Source organism: Dermacentor silvarum, chromosome 4 (assembly GCF_013339745.2).
Source record: "Dermacentor silvarum isolate Dsil-2018 chromosome 4, BIME_Dsil_1.4, whole genome shotgun sequence".
NCBI lineage: Eukaryota > Metazoa > Arthropoda > Arachnida > Ixodida > Ixodidae > Dermacentor > Dermacentor silvarum.
In genome coordinates this window covers 117,115,690-117,138,527 of record NC_051157.2, presented here as the reverse complement: position 1 = coordinate 117,138,527, position 22,838 = coordinate 117,115,690, and the positions used below count along the sequence as shown (strand labels likewise).

At 45.0% G+C, this 22,838-nt stretch overlaps 1 protein-coding gene across 1 annotated transcript in view; it reads left to right on the top strand.

Annotated features, from left to right (window-relative positions):
- The window catches only part of LOC119448858 (adenylate cyclase type 5-like), a 741,406-nt gene that overhangs the window by 929 nt on the left and 717,639 nt on the right, over window positions 1–22,838 (top strand). The window lies entirely within an intron of this gene.

The following is a 22,838-nucleotide window of genomic DNA, read 5'->3' as shown; positions in this document are numbered from 1 at the left end:
GGAAAACTGGTACATGGCCGGCTAGCTCTATAGGCGAAATTTCTGTAGTGCTGTAAGCAGCGCCCGTTATCAAGTTTACATTTGGTTGGCGAAATGACAGTGAATGAAATAACTGACAGGCACCTTCTTTTTTATCCTTTAAACGTGCGCTGAAGACGTGATATCACATGGCCGGAATAAACGAGCATATTCTGGGAATAAGTCTGCAAACACAGTTCGATTCTCAGCAGGGTTCCTTAGAGAATTTTTGAAGAGGAATATGGGAGCGGAGGCACGGGTGGCCTTTTACTTCGGGAATTACTCGTTACGGTGTTGTTCGCTGCGATGCTCTTGATTACTGTCCGCGCTGGTTGCGAAACTATGTAGAATGACCGCAGTGAGTGGGCATTCCGAAATCTGTGTAAGATGGGACCGGAGCTCCATCACTTCAGGATTGTTCCCAGTATCTGTAGCACGCATTTGCCGTGCGCCTGCTGTGGCTCTGCCCAGAAAAGAGAGTTTACACCTTTTACATGAAAGAAGGCTCGAAGGACTGTCAACCTAAGGACTGGTCAAATTCAGCTATACGCTGTTGACTAATCGATGATAATGCATATAGGCCATGGCTGCTACATTTACAATATGGCTGTTGTGTGTGTGTGTGTGTGTGTGTGTGTGTGTGTGTGTGTGTGTGTGTGTGTGTGTGTGTGTGTGTGTGTGTGTGTGTGTGTGTGTGTGTGTGTGTGTGTGTGTGTGTGTGTGTGTGTGTGTGTGTGTGCTACTTCTAACGTTTTGTCTGAAAAGATACATGCTTTGAGTACATCTTTTTAATTCGTTAAACTGATGATGTTCACGTTAGTTCCAACAACAACAATAGCCTAAACAGCGATAGGTCAGATTTATATACACTATATATATACACTATATATATACACTGTTTGGGTGCGGAGCACCATAAAACAAAACTTGCAGACACTTGGCATTGCTTCAGTCAACTCCGACAATTGAACTATGAGTCAATGGATAGTCACGCTTGAAAAATGCAATACATATAAATTAAGTATTGCTTGTGAGCAGGAGTACTCGAAGGGACGTATATTACTCGCTCATAACGTCAAAAGAATACTTCATTAATTATTGAATATTTGTAAGTTAACTATTCAATTAATTCGTTTAGGGCCGTAAATCGTAAATCGCAATTTATTATTTTGAGCGAGTGAATTCTCAGGGCTCATCTACTTGGAATAAATTTTGAAGCTGGCAATAGTTTTGAGATAAGCGCCGTCAAGGTTTCGCTAGACCGCATTCTGGTTCCACTTACCTACTTTTTTCATATATAAAACGACTTTTTAATCATTTCCGGACAAATTTCACTCTAATGACAAGGCAATTTATTGTACAATATTAGAGCGCATTTTGAGATGCCGGTGGAGGACTCCTATGAATCTCTTCAAGTGGGTATGACCATGATAACTCATTGGCACCAGTTCCTAAATTGCAATATGCGCCCTAGAGTAATTAGCAAATAGGTTAATTTGTAAAATTTTCTTAATTAGTTTACTATGCATTTCGATTTCCCGTAGAAAGAAGGTTCGCCCCTTCGAGTAATGCAGTGCAAGCCGCATAATGGGGCTCTCTGCCTGAGGTGATGTTCAAATCTGTAAAGAATCTGTTAACATTAAACACCCTCGTATATCGGGTTTACCAGCTCCCATGACCCAAACACACACAAAAAAAAAAAGCTGAATATTTTGCGTCAACGTAACTAAGCATCAAGTTGAGTTTAGAAGCCTGTAGACGTTGTTTTTTTTAAATGATGACACTCTCGCAGATAATTACCAATAATTAAGGATTGTGTTAGAGACTTTCCTATTTGACAAGACGGTTGTTTAGAAGTGCATGCACACAGCTATAAGAAACATCCAACAAACATTTTCTTGTAAGATGGAATCAACGTGCTTAGTTTTTGCAGCTGAAAAAAACGTGCCCACAGAGTATTAAAAATACTTTGCGATTATGCATCCACCCGCAAAACCCACATCATCATCATCATCATCATCATCAGCAGCAGCAGCAGCAGCAGCAGCAGCAGCAGCAGCAGCAGCAGCAGCAGCAGCAGCAGCAGCAGCAGCAGCAGCAGCAGCAGCATATTTTTATGTCCACTGCATTACGAAGACGTCTCCCTGCGATCTCGCGATCTCCAATTACCTGTGTCTTGGGCTAGCTGGTTCCAACTTACGCCAGCAAATTTCCTAATTTCATCACTCCCCCTAGTTTTCTGCTCGACTGCGCTTCCCTTCCCTTGGTACCCATTCTGTAAATCTAATGGTCCACCGGTTGCCTACCCTACGCAATCCATGGCCTGCCTAGCTCCATTTTTGCTCCTAATCTCGACTAGAATGTCGGCTATCCCCGTTTTTTCTCTGATCCATAACGCTCCCTTCCTCTCTTTTAAGTATACGTCTAACATTTTCCGTGCCATCGCTCTTTTCGCGGTCCTTATTAAGTTGTTCTCGAGCTTCTTGGTAAACCTCCAAGTTTGCCGTTGTCCCCGATACAGCGCACACTGGCAGTCACTCGCGACCGCGCTGGCGCGTCTTGACGACCGGTTGCTTTCAGAGCGGACAGTCCTGGAACGCCGGCCTATACAGTCGTCACAGCACAAGTCAGTCAAGGCATTCTTGAATTTTTTCTTTTTTGCGTTCGAGTGAACTATTTGACAGACTATAGTTCTCAGGGACGTTTACAACCTCCTCTATATTTTTTTCGTGACTCTGCTTTTTCTCTCCGCTGTTCTTTCCGTCTTTAATTTCTCCTTACCCTTCCCCCCGTGCAGGGTAGCAAACCAGAATATTTTCGGGTTAACCTCCATGCCTTTCCCGCACCGTTTCTCTTTCTCTCTCTTAGCCCCGGTAGAATGCAATGATTGTACACTTTTCTTGTCAATGTCAGTGGTAAGCTCCTAGACAGGATTTGAATATGCCTGCCTGATGCACTCCAACCTATTTTTATTCTTCTGGAAATTTCCTTCAAATGGTTAGGGTCGCCTGTGAGTAATTGACCTGGATAAACGTACTCGTGTACAGACTGTAGAAGCTGATTGGCAATCGTCAATTATTGTCGATCTACAACCACACTCTTAGACTTTCTCGGTTAAGGTCCTCAATCCTGTGCTGTAATTCCTCCTCAGTGTTGCTGAACAGGAGAATGTCATCTGCAAACCGCAGGGTGCTGAGGTATTTGCCGTTGGTCCTCATTCCTAAGCTTTCCCAGTCTAACAGCTTGAATACTTCTTCTAAGCATGCAGTGAATAGCATTGGAGAGATTATGTCTCTTTGCCTGACCCCTTTCGTGATAGGTTATTTTCTACCTACTTTGAGGAGAACCAAGGTAGCTGTAGAATTTTTGTAAATATTTCTCAAGGTATTCATGTATGCCTCCTGTACTGTACTGTACAGGTGCCTCTGTGACTGCTGGTATCCCAACTGAATCAAATGCAGCTTCATTTATGTGGAGAGGTTGATTGTACTCCGCAGATTTCTTGATTACCTGATTGTTGGAAATATCTCTTCCTGAAGCCAGCCTGTTGGTTTACTGAAGTCAAGTGCGGCCCTCATTCTATTGGAAAGTATTTTGCTGAATATTTTATACAATACTGAAAGCAAGCTACTGGGTCTATAATTGCTCAATTCTTTAACGTCTCCCTTCTTATGGATTAGTATAATGTTGGCATTCTTCCAGCTCTCCTATAAAGGACTGCGAGCTTTTCAAGCATGATATCTCCTGCATCTTTGATTAAACCTATTTTTATTCTATCTTCTCCTGCCGCTTTCCTCCGGGTCATGGGTTGCCGCTTTCCTCCGGGTCATCGGCCCTTCTAACTTCACTGCTAGTCATACACTAGTTATACATAAGGAGCCTCGGTATCCTGTTCATCACTACTTAGAATGAAGGCAGCGTGGCTACTCTCCATGGGTACTGTACAGGTCAGTATAGAATTCTTCAGCTGCTTTTACTATATCGTCGAAATTGCTAGTGACATCACCCTGCTTATCTTTCAGCGCATACATCTTGCGTTGTCCTATGCTAAGTTATATTCTCACTGATTTCATGCTGCGGCCATTATTTACTGCTTCCTCAATCTTTCTCATGTTATAACTTGGAATATCCCGTACCTCATTCTTGTTGATCAGTTTTGACAGCTCAGCGAATTCTATCTGATCTCTTGAGTTGGACACTTTCATGCTTTGTCGTTTCTTTATTAGGTCACTTATTACTTGGGAGAGCTTACCTACTGGTTGCCGTGGCGCCTTACCTACCACTTGAATTGCTTCTTATGAAATCAGCCTAGTTATGGTTTCATTCATTACCTTTATGTTATCTTCATCTTCCTGTTCTAAAGCTGCATATTTGTTTGTGAGCACCAGCCTGAATTCTCATACTTTTACCCTTACTGCGTCTAAGTTGACCTGTTTCTTCTTGACAAATTTCGCTCTTTCTCTGTTCAAATTGAGAGAAATTCTAGACCTCACTAACCTATGGTCACTGCATTTTACCCTACCTAACACTTCTACATCCTGCACTATGCTGGCATCGGCAGACAGTATGAAATCTATTTCGTTTCTTGTTTCTACGTTAGGGCTTTTCCAGGTCCACTTCCTGTTACTGCGTTGAAGGTATTCATTATTCGGAGCCCATTCCTTAACACGAATTCTACCAACAACTCTCCTCTAGTGTTTCTTGAATCGATGCCGTAGTTGCCAATTGCTTGTTCTACAGCCTGCTTTTTTACCAGTTTTGCATTGAATTCGCCCATGACTACAGCATACTGAATTTTCACCTTTCTCATCGCCAATTCAGCGTCTTCGTAAAACTGTTTTATTTCTTCATCATCGTGATTGGAGGTTGGGGCGTAGGCTTGTACTACCTTCATTCTATACATTCTATTCAGCTTTATTACGAGGACTGCTACCCTCTCACTAACGGAATGTATTGGTGCACAAGAGCTAACTGCGCACGTAGTGTTTTCAGGAATCACCAAGAGCTGTCAGCGCTCGTTCCGTCACCAAGGCCACGCGCTGTCTCGGGTGTGAGGCAACAGATAAAGCGGTAACTCTCCAAGCTGTTATTATTTTTTCTGTAAGCTAGTTTTTCCAGTAAATCCACTTGGCGGCGCTGTTTTCTGGTGCGGATTGTGTGGGTGGGTGCGTGTAATCACGTGGTATTTTTCTTGTATCGTGGGGTTCGTTTGTGAGATGTAGAAATTTAGCAGTCTGATTTTATCTTGCTGAATACATCCCAGTTCGACCTTTGTTATAGATGTCCACAAAATTCTAGTAAATGCTACATCAATTATTACGGTAAATAAATAATGAGGTAATTAAATGTAATTGGGTAATTGAATGCCATCAACGTGAAGTTACCGGAAGCTTCTCAACCCAACTGTGAACACTATGTACTTTGTTTTGTTCGCGCAAAATGATAAATACTTGGTCCGTCTTAGCTGGGACGCCCTGTATATGGCTGTGCTCTCTAGAGAGCTGAAAAGCGACCGTGCCCCGTCAGCATTCTCATAGCACGATTCTCCTACGATGAATCTCACCATCTGAGGTTTGTTTTCCTTCATCTTCCTCATATAATTGCGTTCACCCACTACGGGGGACATGGTGCAAGATTATTTTGTACCTTATTTTACTCGAATTACTAATAGCGGGAGAGATTGCAGGAAACAACTCCCCGAAGAGATCAGAAGCCACAAAGCGGAATTGTCCTTGTGCGAATAAAATTTCACGTAGCATTATTTGTTACGTTGTTAAAACTTGAAAAATATGTTGTTGTGGTTGTCGCTAGGCGTCCAAGCGCAAGTAGCAAATATATATATAGAAGGCCTTCCATCTATTGGATTTAGAGGAAAGGAATCGTTCAACTCCCACCATTCCGAGGAGTTACAAGGAGTGGAATTACGGGGATCTGCTCTGCGCTTCCCGAAATGAATTTGAAATGGAATTGACTGCTCCACTTCGCAACTCTGGTGTCTACACTGTGCTGACGAAAACTTGCAACGCTGTGAGAGTTCGAAGCGCCGTCAGCCACTCAAAGCTCCAATGCAGATATCTGTTCGTAATTAAGGGTAAGAGCAGTTCGTCAGTAATTGAGTAGAACCGCCGCGATAACCCGGTGCACGCGTTGGCTATCGCAGTGGTTCTGAAAATTTACCCACCTCTTCCCATCTTTCAAATTTATTCGAATATCGCTTTTACGTTTACCGCAAAAAAAATAATAAATAAAACACGCACCGTGAACGGCGCCGTCATTCTGAAACCATAACAAACAAAGTTATCTTACATAAAAATCTGACGAGGTTAATTGAGCCGGTTTACACATGACTGGAAGCTTCTAAAAACGATGAAGAAAACGAGTAGTCGCATCAGTTAAGTCAGGCAGCTGGGCTAGCTGTTTTGACTGTTTTGACATACTTACGGCGCTGAAAAAAAATGGAAGCAGACACCACCGAAAGAACAGGACGGGCGCTGGGCATAAACAGCACTCGAGCGTCTAGCTCTATGTAGACGCCTCATGTGCACTGCATGCAACGTAGGAGAATACATAGCCCGCTTGATATGCTCTTGCAGCACATTCGCGTTGGAAGAGAGCGCCCAAATGTCCGCACAGAATAGTACACCTGAGATCACCACGCCCTGAGCTATACGACACGTAATTGGTCCATGGACTAACGCAGCCATATGCGTCGCGCCCAGCGAAGGCGCCTCTAACCTTTCCGAGAGGCACTGGTGTGAACGAGGTGCTTTAATTAGTTTGTACGTAGTGCGTCTCTGAAGTGCAGTGAGCGTGTCATTTCGTGTCTCACCGTTCCCAACAACCAAGTAGCATGTTGTGCGTGCGATCAGGCCAACCTCTCCAGTTTTATTAAATTCTCTCTCTCTCTCTCTCATGGCCTTGTACAGCTGCGGCACCCCTACGAGTCTTTCCCAAATACACTGTTCTTGACCAGACACATCAGTTGACTCCCTTTGCCTAAGCACGTGCATGTTGTTTCTTCTACAGCATATGAACGGGTCACTTCATGTATCATTCATATCGTCTGGAATACTATCATCACAGAAATACGGCCAAGCTAACATCTCCAGAGACCATTAAAGAATGTATACTTCTGTCTGCCTCGCGTCACGGGCAATGACCGCCTGTTCATCATGGACCGCGTCGCAGCCTTGAGTTCGTGTTCGGAACTCAGTATACGCTATATGTCGAGACTCTGTGGATTCTGTGGTGCAGTTTATGCTCGCCTTTTGTCCGTGTATGTTCCATTATGTCTGTATGATTATACGCGGACTTATTTTGTTATGTATATGGCTAACTATGCTCTTGATTTTTCGTACCTGTGAGGTTTCATATAAGATAATAAACTTAATATTATTAATCTTAACATGTCAAAATTAGTAGCAGTCGCCATTATATAGTAAATAAAATTTATTTTCTAAGTTTTCATTTAAGAACTAAAGAATAGCGCGAAATTGCGGACAATGTTACGTTACGGCACCTCTTCTGTTGTCTAATCTTAAATGTGCCGGTTCTTTATTATTTTTTTATTGACACGATTCGATAAGGAAATATTCGGGCAACAGATAGCGCCGGCCACTAATTTTTGACTCAAAGTGTTGGTTGCATTCGAAAAGTAGATGTCATGCATCTTCAGCAGCGCTGCGACATTCGTATTGAGGGTTTTCAGCACGACCAATTCGACGTAGAAACTTTTTTGTGTGCGGTACCCAATCTCAGACGGTGAATAAGCGTTTCGAGACGCCTGTATAGAGCTCGATTGGTATAGGAAATTCAACAAGGGGATAAACAATATAAAGATCTGCGGTCCTATCAGTTCCATCGAACCACGTGTTTTTTTTTTTATTACGGACAGATGTGTCTCTTAAAATGCAACGTACTTCAGACCTAGTTATAAGGAGTGTGGTGGTTCTATTCTCTTGATGTGCCTTTCGCGCTGCTGTATCGGCAGCACGATTTCGAGGTACGTTATTGTCCCGGTATTCACTGAAAGACAACATATATATTATGCGCCTTATTTGGTTTGGTAATTTTTTTAATGTTTCATACATTAGCGGTGTGTTTATAGCCATTGCATTTAAATTAATTTTTTGTGTATCTTGTGTCAACGTCATAAACCTAACTGCAGACAGGACAGCAAATGGTTCAGCTGTAGTCGGCGACGTTGCTCGAGATAATCGAATGGCTTTTTGTGTGTAGACTTAAATGATGGATGACGAACGTAGATGCACAGGAACCGGGCGCACTCAAGTCCTCTGTTTATACGAGTACATAGCGTATTCAGGGTAGATGATACAGCGGTATTTGTCGGGCAGCGACCATGAGCTAATCATGTTCTTGAAATATTCTTTCCGCATACTATCCGTCTTCTCTGGTGTCATTTCTTCCAAGGTGAACCCGTGGCAACATTACGTTGGTCTTTGGCTGAGTGCGGAGGTCTTGTGAGGGTGAACATCCACGAAGCGGGACGTAATTCAAGCGCAGAAAAAAAATTGAAGCACAAAACATGGATAAAGGTCGGCCGCTGAACATAAATTTGTTTTACTAACACGCACGCAGCACCGGCCTTAAGAGAAAATTCGAAATGAACAATTATTATTTTATTGCGTATTCGAATTGCACAGACTTTGAGTATGAAAGCCGATATCTTTTTTTTTTGAGTGAGAGTGATAAAAGTATTTACCACTTCCCCATGGAATGGAGAATTCTTTAAGTTTAATATGCTCTTTTCTAGATGATACTTCTCAATTGCGCGTGTGCTCCCAGAAACTGCGGAGTAATTGCTCTTGAAGAGACCCACAGTCAATTCTTACGGGACCCGTTTTTTTTTCTTTTCTTTCTTTTTTTGTGTGAGAAATAGAAAGCTTACCTCTCAAAGTGACCAATCCTGCAGTGATTCATACAGGCTCCGTGATCCTCGCTGTGGCAGCGCACTGGCTGCTCGCTGTTGGGCGACGTAAGCAAAACGTCGGCTCGAGCGTCGCGATTTTTCGCTCGCTGCGCCCTCCCAGTTTCGGTTACGCTCGCTCTGATAGCCGAATGTCGTCGTGCCACCAGTTCCCGCGATAGCGCGCATTTTCTGTAGATCCAAAAGTTGATATGGCTTGTGCGGAGAGCTCTCCTCAATTTCTCAATTACGATGAGTCCAAGGAAAGTAAAAGTGTAAAAGGAAATGCCACGTAGCTGGACAGAACCATGGTGAATTGTGTAGCCGTCGCTTGGAGATACTCGGATTATTTTTTTTGCATTCCATCTAATTACATAACTAGTCTTAAAAATGAATCAATTTCTCAAATATTATATTTATATGAAAAGTATAAATGAGAAAACTGCAAAGCAACATGAAAAACTCCCGATACAGCTTTCTGTTACTGAATACGTGCTACATAAAAGTGTTTTTCCGAGCGTGGAAGAAGCCCGCGAATACATGAAAAATTACCCCGTGACTAGCCGCTCGAGATACTTTGCGTATCTGAGTGTCTCCAAGTGACGGCAAACAACATTGCCTTGGTTCTGTCGAGCTGCTTGGCATTTGCATATTTTTAAAGCTTGCGCGTGCATGACAGGTGGGACACCCTGTACACACACAAGTGAATGGCACACTGACCTCTTTAAGTTAAATCGTATGAATTGCCACACCTAAAAAAGAGCTGAACATTATAAAAAAAAGAACATTATTTACTTCCATGGAACCAAAGAAATAGGAAAGCGCAGAAGACCATCTTGTAAAGCCCAACAAATGTTTCAATAGAAAAGTATCAATGAACAACGCAACGCGTCTGCATGAGCTAGATGTTCGCTTTACGCATATCTGCTACGATTCGCTGGTTGTCCGTGTCGTCTCGCTATTTTTCATCATGTCGTGTTCTACGTTTCTCATGCCACAGCTTACTCATTTCTAATGCTTCGCTCTCGAGTAACTACGCGCGCAATGAATGCCTGCAATAGACGCGTAAGGGCGGGCCATTGCGCTGGTAAAGCTGCAGTCGTGGAAAGAAACATACCAAAATTGGGCATTGACAACGCACATACGCATACTTTCTGCAGGCGAGTGCCTGCATGATAATTTGTCTGTGACGTGTGCCCTTAACAGAAGCTGCATTATTGCCCTAAAGGCTGACATCGGTGAAACAAATATATCGCGTGGTAAGCTGCCGCGCGTTTCCGCGACGACTGTTTGCAAGTCAGTTTTTGTTCTTGTTTTTTAAATTCTTTTAGGCAGATTTCCGTTCGGAAAACCGCGAGCAATATCGGGATGCAAAAGCAGGAACATATGCATTTAAAGACGCTGTCTAGACTGTGGAAACGTGACCGCGTATTCGCGGTCGGCGGCAGCCACATTTCGCGCTATCGCTGGGGGGCAAATCCCGGTGCGCGTGCATCCACTGACCGTCGTGAAGCCCCGCTACCTTTCTTTCCTTCGATGTGGTGGGCTGCACGCTAAACGTCGCAGACTACTAGGCGGCAGGCGCGAGTTGTCGCGTTTGTCAATCAAACAGCCAATCAATAAACCAACCAATCAAACTAATTTAATTAAACTTTGTAGTTTAACATGTGTATACCACGATCTGATTATGAGGTATACGCTGAAGTGAGAGACTCCGGATCAACTTCGAAAATATCGGGTTCTTTAACCTGCGCCTAAATCTAAGTACACAGCTGTTTTTGCATTTAGTCAGCCCTTCGAAATGGGGCCTCCGCGGCCGCGATCGAACCGGGGACATTTAGCTCCGCAGCGCGACGCCTCAGAAACTAAGATACCGTGGCGGATAATTGATGTTTATTTTACGTAGCTCCTTCTCACTCGTAGAGCTGGCAGCCAATCAGAGGTGACCGAAATGGACAGTCAACTATAGGTGGAAACTTACAGAATGCGCCCACTTGTGTCTTTCTTTTACAAACCTTGTAAAAGAAAGGCACCAGTGGGAGCCAGTGTAAAACCCTATGAGTAAAGCAATGACAATACGACAAAGGCATCTTTGTTCCGTGTGCAACCAATAGATTGTGTCTAAACCATAGCTTCTATGACGTGTTTCCGGCTCCCGAATGACTTCTGGAATATGCAGCCAGCAAAGGCGTAACCTTCGAGATCTGGCTTTGTTATACAGAGAAAACCGTGGCTGGGGCGTGGATTCGGACACCACCTATTGCTCATTAGGGAAGAAGTCAGAGAATGTGGAGGATGCGTTAAATCACTGCTAGGAATGCCGTTTTTCACTGGGATATACTGCATCGAATTCCTAAAAAGCAGCTTCTAATTACTTACTCCCCTGGTATTCGGTAGATCCCGTTGGAAAAGGTTCATGGTTGTCTTCTTTAGTTGTCTTCTTTAGTCGTGAGAATACGATTATTCTTCCAAAACGTCTCCACAATCTCTTGAAAACTAGACACCGTATATTAATGCGAACTGAACAAGCACAAATTTAATTGAAAGGGACGCGTGTATTGGAGAGGTTTTTAGAAGTCTAAAAAATCACATCATCTCACCCTACGGGCAACCGTGGTGGGATGCGAAAGCATCGCGAGGGGTGCGCATCGAGTTTCCGTTTCGTTTCACTTGGCAACACAGCCCAATGAAAGTTAGAGTGAGAGAATGTATTGAGAAGAGAGGAGACGTTTGGTACGGGGTTGCTGCGTCTTTATTTGGAGATCGTACGTGATTCCTAGCGTCGGTGCGCGCGGTATCTTGAAGACGATGGCTTTGTGGTCGGTGAAGTGTAGCGTCAATGGGTCTTGCTGCAGAGGGTCGAGTTTGAAATTTGCCAAGACGAGGTCTATGCACTTTCCCCTGATGGTGATGGTTGTGTTTACGTTCGGCTTCCCTGGCCCAAAGTTCTGGGTCCGCTTGCCGACGCTGACGTTTACGTTTGGCTTCCCGAGCCTTCCTCTGCTCCGCGGCGGTGGCGCGGCCGCTGCAACTAGCGCCGACGTTGACGTTGTTCATGGCGTGTCTCACATCGTTGCACAGAGAGAGAATGACGGAAGCACAGCGAACGCGCGCTTTACACTGCGCCTAGGGTGCCTACATGAAACGCCGTTTTAACGGCGTTGCATGCAGGCACCCTAACTGCGCCGCGACACTTGCGCCGCCTACCGGCGTACCCTTAGAGAGAGAGGGAGAGAGTTATATGCAATGATTTGCTGCGCCGCACCTGTGGCGGAGAGGGGGAGAGGGGAGGAGGAGAGCGCACACCTGCGAAGAAGAGGAGAACGAGGGAGAGTTGCGCATGCGCAGTATGGGTGCGGACGCCGCAGAACGGACACTGCCACGTGCATAAGATACTCTCGCATCTAATAAAAATTATATTCTGAAGTTTTACGGGCCAACACCACGGTAGGATTGTGAGGCACGCTGTGGTGGGGGACTCCGGATTAATTTCGACCACCTGGTGTTCTTTAACATGCACCCGATGCAATGGTACACAGGTTTACCTGCATTTCGCTTCCATCGAAATACGGCCTCGTGCTTAGCCGCGCAACACCATAGCCACTAAGCAACCACGGCGGGTGTAAAGACTCAAAAACAACCACCCGATTGAATGCATGTCTTGTACGAGCCTGTCGATTTGAAGCACTATTTAAGCGTACTCCACCACATAGATGGGATGGGGGTGGTGGTGTTTGTTATTGCTAATGGTGCTCAACGGGGAATAAAGAGAAAGAGATACAGCAGCGCCAACGCTGCGACTGCTATCCTCCGCTCCCCCATCCACGAAAGCGGTAGAGGGCGGCAGGAGAAGGAGAGGGCAACCCTACCCGAGCGCTCCACCACTGCATGTATGATTTCAGACACAGAATGTGTTTGGTGCGCTCAGAAAAGAACGCGGGAACAGCGCTTGTATGAACGCGGTTACCAAGAGAACCGCGCTTCTCCCCAACGCCAGCGAGAGTTCACCGCAGCAATCGGTCTCCGATCATAACAGATGCGATGGGGTGGCGAGGAGAGTGGCAGTCTCAACTCAGTTGGAATGTTGTCAGTTGGAATGATTCCGAATCGTTCCACACTTTCAGGTCACTCTGAATGGAATAGGAGCGGAATGATGGCATCAGTGGGGCAGGTGGAATCGGAATGTAATCGGAGCCCGAGATTCTGGAATGGAGTTGGTCCGGAATGGGGGGGGGGGGGCACATAGTCCTTGATCGTTAAATGTTGGTTTTAAGCGACTCTACAAAACTGGTAAATTTTTAGTTCAGCTAAGCTATAGTCTTGACCAATTTATTAAATTTCGCGACTTTTACTCAGAACTGGCTTTCGCTAATAAATGCAGGTCACTACGTCCACTGCGGTAATTATAAACAACTCTGTATTCTTCATATTCTGTACTTCTGAAGGCCTGAAAATCTTTCTGCTCGACAAGGTTAAAGTGCACCTAAAGGTAGCGACTTTTATTGGTCAGGAATGGTTCGATTTAGTAATAGCATGCCTGACCTACGACAGAACGACGAAGGCCAAACGATGTTTCAAAGGGTTGAACCCTGCGGAAGTACGGCGATCTGGAATGCACGCCATTTTTGTTTTATTCGCGACACTGAAATTACAGACGGGGGTTTTCCCAAACCCCGTACTCTACAGCAAGTGGCATCCAAGAGTATTCGATTCAAAGTGCAAATTCTGTGATGAGGCAGCAAATCTGTGTCACATGGTGTGGACATGTCCGTCTAAGCATGATAGCTCGTGCACTCTAGAATCCTGGGAGGCTTTGCTCCGCAGCCCAGACCCCAACGTCCAGCAGGACATCATCGGTCAAGCCCTTGCTGCTGCTGTGTCTCAAGGTATTCCAGCCGACGGCTAAGGGCGACGGTGGAGAAGGATTTCTCTCCCGACGTTGACTGGTGTTTTTTAATAAAGTTGTTCCTCCCTCGCGACACTGTCGAGTATCTAGAAGGCGCGATAATGGGTGGTCGCAGAAGTGTGCTAGAAAAAAATGGCGCCTGGTAATGATTCAGTAAATCTGAAACAAACACAATTGCTCTACAAGACATATTAATACATTTCGATTTTACGTTAGTCATCAAAATGACAGAATAAGATATTGCATGCAGGACCACTGCCGGCCATGGCATGACATGCGCAACGGAGTAAGATTATTTTTTTTTTTTTTACTTTTCGTAACTCGAATAAAAAAAAATAGTTTCGAAAGAATTGAAGATTTTGGTCCATTTAGCATTCATTGTGAACCAACCGTAATTCCTGGTGAGTGTTGTTACATCATTGTCGTGGACCAATCCCGTAGCCAGTGCGTAAAAACCGCACGGTGGCACGAAACGACTTCGCGGTAACACGCGTACCGTGCGGTACACCTGCGGTAGCATCGTGCGGTACATCGTGCGCTACACATAGTGCGGTATAGTACATGGTGCGGTGGTACCGCTCGTAATGGCGGTAGCGCAGGGTGGCACAGTGGTAAGGGGAGCGTTCTCACATTATTTCCTCGTGACAGTGTTTTGAGACGTTTTCGTTGACACGCTGCACCTTTGGTCGAAGACGCACACGCTGCTGTTTGAGATGCTACTCGTCTGGTGGCAGACACTGCAGGACTTCAAACTGGTCTTTGAGAAATTGGTGCTCGAAGTACCGGTTGGCTTCCGTGGGTAAGGTGGTAAGAGGAGAGCCACCCATCACACATATAGCAACGTAAAGTGATGAGCAGTAGTCGAACAAGGAATTCGGACGAATGATTCCTTCTTCTTTTGAACTTCTGTGCCATAAATAATCACCTCCTAAAGCATGCTAAACGCATACTTGGATAGCAACCGGGGTTGGTTCTTCATAATTATTTTTTTTTGAAAATGGTGGCTTTATTTAGAAAGACAAGCCCTGCCTGTATCGCAGCGTGTGATGTGGTTGTGAAGCGCCTAACGCGCATGTAGCTAAAGTAAAGCAAACTTCAGCGGTCACCAGCGGGCAGCTGTAGGGTGATATATGCAAAATCGGTGCACCATGATGTCTGGAATTGGCGTCATGTTTGGCTGTGAATAAAACAGGGCTAATCTTAAACTGAAGAAAAGATGCGTGAACATGACGAAGCGAAGTTTCGCCTATGAAAGCCACAATCAATGCATACTAGTTTTATTCTTTCCGTATAGCTTTGAAAAAAAAATGCTTAACCTTGCACTCGGCTGCGAAACGCGTGAAACAGCGAAGCTGGGCGATCGTAGTCCAGCACTTTCCAGAAGTGCGCGCGAAATTTTCATCTTATTACATATCATGATGATGATAATTTCTTTTCGCACGTCTCGGTCTTACGGCCATCACTGCGCGTTGCATAGCGCAGCTTGCAACACCGACACCGCGTTCCAATGACGACACCGCGTTCCAGGAGACCCGCTCCGTGAATGCGTCTCTCTCTCTCTCTTTCGCTCTCATAGCGCGCAAAACCTTTTCACCTCGCAGAGCACGAGCGTACGAACGCTCCAGCTGTGGACGAAGACGACGATGCTCGAACGCAATCATATGGTTCTCATAAATGCATGTTCTGCAAGCGTGGCTGTATAGAACCCAATACAGTGATGGTCCAGGTCAAGACGTCTTAAAAAAGGTATAAAACTTGCATGTTAGGGGAGGTCTCAGAAGCTTCCTTCTTCAAGCTGCATACTAATACGCTAGAAGTAAAGACATGTATGGAAGAAAAAGGAATGTTTGTACCTTGGGGCACTCACTGTTTTATTTGTAGGAAACCTGAGACAATTGAACACGTTTTTCTAGATTGTTGCGGAGGTTACTTCTTTTGGGACATTCTTCAAAGAATATTAAAAAAAGACTTACCAATAGCTACGGCATTAGATTTTTACCGGTCAATAACGACGAAGGCATTCCATTCGACATGATAATGCTCCTAGGCCTACATAGTATTTGGTTGTCAAGAATGGCCGATCGTCATGCAGATCTTGACGCGAGGCCAATAAGGAGTTACTTTCGCGAATCTGTAAGTAGAATGGTTCAACTGTATAAACCTCAAGAACCCGAACGAGACTGGCTTCCTAGGTTACAAGGACTGATGTACATGCCCGAGTTTTGATTGTTTCCCTTCTCAGCCCTTGATGGGCTGGTGTGATTGTACACCGTATTTCTGTGTGAATTGAATAGAGGAAATAAAGAAATAAAAAGGGCTGTATAGCCTAGTGGTTACGACGCTCGCTTTGGGAACGGGGGTACACTGTTTCGAATCCCGCCTCGGCAAGAAAGCTTTTCTTTCTTCGTAGTCGAGTAGGCGAGTAGTCAACAATTAAAGCTAAGGCGTTTCATTTACTAGAATTTGGTGAAGGGAATGGATCAGCTCGGCCACTCCAGGAATAGGAATGGTCCAACTCTCAACACTCGGAGTAGTTAAAAGGAGTGGCATTAAGTGAATCTTCTCTCTCCGTCATGGAGCGGGAACGAAATAGGGGACACCACTCCGCAGTTCTAGTGAGGAGCAAACGCCAGCTGGACTCTGAGAAGATGATGCGGCGCATGGTAAACATAATTAGAGGGACGTTCGCCCTCCGCTGTTGGTTAAGGAGGCTGCAGGGAGCTACTGAGAAATAGTGTAGATAATGTGACACCCCACTTACGTATTCGTGTAAACAAGCCACACAGTTACAGCGCCAAAATATTTGTTGTACCAACGGAGCCACCGGTTCGGGTAGCATAGATCGACAGGACAGCGAGCAGACGCCGAGCAGACGACGCGGCGCGGATGAACACTTCTTGAGGAGTGAGACACAAAGACAAGAGAGGAAAGGCAGAGAGGTTAACCGGATGTACGTCCGGTTTGCTACCCTGCACGGTGGAATGGTATCTAGGGATGCACTGAGAGAAAAGAAAGCACAGTTTCACGCACGTTTGAAGGTAAGCACCAAGTTTATACACGGTCTCCAAGAAGACCTGTCGACTCGAGTTACTGCAATCACGCTTTCGTGGCTTTCAGTGCCATCGACGCGCACGGCCATGCTCCGAGAATCTTCGTTTCCACACTTCTTGAGTGACTTTCACCTTCCCTAATAATTGGCTACGAAGTGCTGCAGCTTCCATAACCCTGAAAGGAGCTACTTAGATACAGTAACCGCGTTTACGTGAATGCGACAGTAGCGCATCAAATTTCCAAGCGCATTTAGGAAAGGCGATATCCAGATAATAATCTCAAATGATTTGTGCATTCCCCGTCCACCATTACTGCTATGGTTGCACATGCAACGGAGCCGAGTTAAATCTTCGCATTGTCGCCCATTGCTTATTTTCACAACCTCCGCAATAGCCCTCAGTGTTTAATAAAATTTGACGAAATATTTATTTTACCATTGCGAACGCCATAATTAGGACTTGCATGTTTCTGACAACTACGTTCGCATGACATGTTTTTTAATCGAATAAGTTTATTGCTCGCGTTGGACCACGAACGCGCCCCGAAGCTCGGTTGCGCGACACCAAGATTGACGCATTTGTATCAGCGCTGAAGAGAGAGAGAGAGAAACATTGTTAAGAGGAACAGGCGCTATTTTCTGCAACCTAGGTACTGCAACCCTTTAGGGAGCATGGCTCAGCACCTGGCGGTGAATATGCGACCACCAACGACCAGGGGCGTAGCCAGGAGGGGGGCGAAGGACGAGGGGGAGGGAGAGGCACACTGGGGTAAAGTTCCGCGCTATATGCGCAATTATCCCTCCTCTGTCTCCAAAGAGGCACTAACTACTCGGGTCGACGCACCAATGAACGATACGCGAAACCTGGGGGAAGAGGAAAAAAAAGAAAAAAAAAAAAGCTGGATGCTTCGATTCGCACATTGGCGCACGAATGTAAACATTGTGGAACGAGCGCAACCTTGTGTCCGATAATTAGATGTCTCTTCTCGACTGCAGTGGCGCAGGAAGAAGTGTAAGTTTAGGGAGCTAAACAGCGCTTGCATCTAGGCTCCCTATGCAAGTTGCTTGCAACAAAGGGCTGCGCGTATCATAGGCGTATCTACTGGGGGGGGGGGGCACTTGCCCCCCCGCTCTCAAAAGTGGGCGGGGGGGGGGCAAAGTATGCCATTTGCCCCCCCCCCCCCTCCCACTTTTGAAAGCGGGCACTTTTGGCTGCAAGCTGGAGGCTGCAAGCCTCCTCGGGACACGCTGTAGCGGACGACGCGCGGGATTCGCCATACACGCTCGCGTTGCGGAGATGGCCTGGCGCTGGGAAGTTCCCGCCCTAACAAATGTCAGCTTGCGCTACTTGGATCATGCCTAGCTTTTGGGGCCGATAAGTCTGTATTTGAAAACACAATAAGGTTGCCATATTTACCCTGCTGGCGAGGGGTAGGCCAGTATAAACAATTATAATCAGCCGCGCCCAACGACTGATGTGCCTTATACGAAATCGTTGGGTTATCAAATGCTGGAACTATTTAATCTCTGTCCAGAAATAGCCTACCCATCGTTGCAGTCTCATTATCTTATCACCATCAAAAATATAATAAATCCTCTTACAGGTATAACTGTAGAATTTCACTGTGTGATCACGGCTTATTGTAGACATGCTCGTGAAAATGACCTTGGTCGAAGATCATTTCAAGACCAATAGAACACTGCCTTTAATTTTTTTCTAAAGGCTTGTGTCACTTCTCACCTTGTAGATTTCATTTTCAGTGTGTTTCCAAATAAGAGCTGCACTATTACTTGTTTCCCCGACAGCAGCAAAACACCAGATGTGAAAAAATTAGGGTCACTTTTTGGTGGCGTGTATCGAAATTTTGCACCGTGTAGGTTGCTTATGGTGCTCCCGAAGACAGTTACTGAATAGTCTCTCCCAATGTTTATGCGTTATACACGGCATTCAGTTGTTTTCCCCCGGTATTCTAGGTAAACTATGCGGAGTACTATGCGGAGTTATTTATTCGGAGCACGGAGAAATGTTCTGAGTGACGAGCGATAAATGTTTATTCTGTGTAGGTTCTTTACAGCCTTTGTAGAAAGTTACTAATTGAAGCGTTCCAGGGTGTCAAGTCGTTGCTAATTGAAATGTTTCCCAGACTCCTAAAGAAACAGCGCGAGAAACGGTTGAAATTCCGTCGAAATAGAGAAAATTTTAGGCGCAGTGCGTTGCGAAACTTTCACTTCCCTGCTTTAAAGCAAGTGATGCAGATAATTACTGAACCCTCGTTTTCCATGTGTTTTCGTGCATCATAGGAGATTCTTAGTTTGTTTCTCCACTGTCCTCTGTGAGCTCTAAAGATGGTATCTTGTTCACATCTGCGGATAATTAGGGTGATGGTATGGGTAATATGTAGGCAGTGTTCCAAATGTGTGGGTTAAATGTGCATTTTCCTGTAGAATGCGTATGCAAGTGGTCCATTGCGTTATTAGTCTGTTTTACGAGTGGTGTAAAACTAAGACGGCTGTGCTGGCATAATGACAACTACAACTGAGGTAAAATTTTGAGAATATAAGTGAAACAAAATACCAAGTTTATGTGCGATGGTAAATGCTTGTTGATCAAATACAGGTTTAAAAAAAAATGTAACCAAGTGTTCGAAAGTATCATGCTGCTGCTAGGTTTCCCAATGTCCCAAAAGAACTCTGCGTTTCAGATATTTTATACATTGAAGGAATAGACAGGTTTTAAGTGCAATGCGTCGCGTATTTTAACGTCCCTGGCTTATTTAGAAGCCTTACCAATAATTATTGTGCCCTCATATTTTATTTGTTTTTACACTGTCTGGCGTGATATACTAGGTTCGCCTGGTGTCCTCACCGAACTCAAGGCGGCAGCTTCATTATGTTTGGTGACTGTAAGGACAAGTTAATAGGTGATGTGTAGGTGAAGTTCAGAGTAGTAGATGGGTAATTGGGGCTTTCGCAATAAATTACGTATAAGCACTCTAGCGTGTTATGAGCGTGTCTAACGAGCGGGGAAGAATTGAGCCGGCTGCCCTGGCAGAACTATAAAAGCCATCAAGACTAAATTTAGTGAAGATTGGTGGTATGCTATGGAAACTCTCCGTGCAAAGTTAAATGCGGTTGGATCAAACACAGCCTTTGTAAAACATTTCTTATTCAAGTGTTCGAGCGCGTGTTATGACAGCTATCAGCTGTGCTTCCAACTGTCCCGACATAGCTGTAGGGTACAACAGGTTTATATTTTGTGGAAAAGGGAGGGGGGGGGGGGGGCGTGGCTACTGCAAGGTGCGATAAGATTGTTACATTCCTGGTCCAGTTAGAAGCGTTGGAAATAATTATTGAGCCGTCTTTTTTTCTGTCTCTATTTTCAGGCGTCATAATGCGTTCAGACTTGGTTTAAAAGATGTCCTCGGTGAACTAAACAAGACATTTTGTTTATGCTTAGCAAAAATAAAGGACGCGTACGTTATTGACAATAAGTAGGTAAACTTCAAAGACAGGGGTCTTCAAAGACTGGGACATTTGCAGTAAATTAAGCATGCAAGCGATCCGGAGCTTTATGAAGGTGTTCTGTGAACAAAGAATTTATCCTATTGTTCTCGAAGGACTGTGAACTCATCATCATCAGCCTATATTTATGTCCGCTGCAGGACGAAGGCCTCTCCCTGCGATCTCCAATTACCCCTGTCTTGCGCTTGCGTATTCTAACTTGCGCCTGCGAATTTCCTAACCTCATCATCCCACCTGACTTTCTGCCGTCCTCGACTGCGCTTCCCTTCTCTTGGTATCCATTCTGTAACCCTAATGGTCCACCGGTTATCCATCCTACGCATTACATGGCCTGCCCAGCTCCATTTCTTCGGCTTAATGTCAACTAGAATATCGTCTACCCCCGTTTGTTCTCTGATCCACACCGCTCTCTTCCTGCCTCTTAACGTTACTCCTAAGATTTTTCGTTCCATTGCTCTTTGTGCGGTCCTTAACTTGTTCTCGAGCTTCTTTGTTAACCTACAAGTTTCTGCCCCGTATGTTAGCACCGGTAGAATGCAATGATTGTACACTTTTCTTTTCAACGACAGTGGTAAGCTCCCAGTTAGGATTTGGCAATGCCTGCCGTATGCACTCCAACCCAATTTTATTCTTCTGTAAATTTCTTTCTCATGATCAGGGTCCCCTGTGAGTAATTGACCTAGATAAACATATTCCTTTACAGACTCTAGAGGCTGACTGGCGATCCTGAATTCTTGTTCCCTTGCCAGGCTATTGAACATTATCTTTGTCTTCTGCATATTCATCTTCAACCCAATTCTTGCACTTTCTCGATGAAGGTCCTCAATCATTTGTTGTAATTCCTCTCCATTGTTGCTCAATAGGACAATGTCATCTGCAAACCGAAGGTTGCTGAGATATTCGCCATCGATCCTCACTCTTAATCCTTCCCAGTCTAAGAGCTTGAATACTTCTTCTAAGCATGCAGTGAATAGCATTGGGGAGATTGTGTCTCCTTGCCTGACCCCTTTCTTGATAGGTATCTTTCTACTTTTCTTGTGGAGAACCAAGGTAGCTGTGGAATCCTTGTAGATATTTGCCAAGATATTCACGTATGCCTCCTCCACTCCTTGATTACGCAATGCCTCTATGACTGCTGATGAACTCAACCGATATCAAATCTAACGGAAATTGAGTAAGTAATACGGGGGGAGGCAGAAATGGAAGGAGGGAGGACGCCATGGTAAATGTTATGGCGAAGTAACACGGTGTGTTGATGAATTACTGGCTTTTTAAAAATTCCCAACAAGAAGTGCTCCAAAGCATTACACGGGGACGAAAGTTTCAAACGGAACAGTCATATACGGGCAACTATTTAATGTATGCGATATAATTACGAGAAATTGAAAGCTTTATCGCAACTGTTCGAAAGAAACAGCTTCGCTGGAAACCGGGTTATAATTCTCGAAGGTCGCAAACATCTGCTGTCTTTTTTTTTTCTAGTGGATATTGCAAGTAGTATAAGTAGATTGTACTTCGTTGCGTAGACCCTCGACAATACTATTACCAAACTAGAGATACACTTATGATGTAGATTTCAAAACCAAGTGCAATTATTTGTTCAATTATTAAAATTGGCTGTAAGAGATGTGCATTTCTTATGTGCGCTGTACTGCGGCTATATATACTTGGCGGAATTTGAGACCTGTGTGAGACACTCATTGCCTTTTGTCACTGCATCATCTTGAAATTTTATATAGTTACAAGCAATAAATGCAAATTCAAATAATTTTTCGGGCCGCCATGGTTCACCATGTGTGATTGCTAAATAGGTCGATAGCTGTTAGATATAAAAATAAATGATAGACGCATTTCTAGGCTCTTTCGCGTACTGTAGTAGCAATTCGCAATATATATATATATATATATATATATATATAGAGAGAGAGAGAGAGAGAGAGAGTGAGAAAGGTCGGATTACTTGCGGTTTGCCACCCCCACTCGAGAAATGGTTGGTACGCCACTGGCGCGTAACGCTCGGCGTTCGACCGATAAACGTGCAGTCACAACCGCTGTATAGTTGCGAGTGCATCTGTCACTTGCAACGGTCGCTTGTGTAATTCTAGCGTTCGTTCCTGTTGCGTTCCTCGTCGTCGTCCTAGTTATGTTTTATTGCGATAGCAATTATATGGACACTTGAACCGGATTTCTGCCGTCGTCGTCACCGTCGCCGTCGCCGTCGCCGTGAGGTTCCCTATAGATAAAATCTTCGCCGCGCGCCGTATGCCCGAGAGGAAGCGTGCGGAGACGCGCGCTATCACGGAGAGCGAACGCACTCAATCTCCCACGCGCAAGCAAGGAAGCAGGAAGCCAGCGCCGGAGGGAGCAAGGGGGGGGGGGGGGGGGGGGCGCACTTCTCTGCCAACAACCGCGCTCGT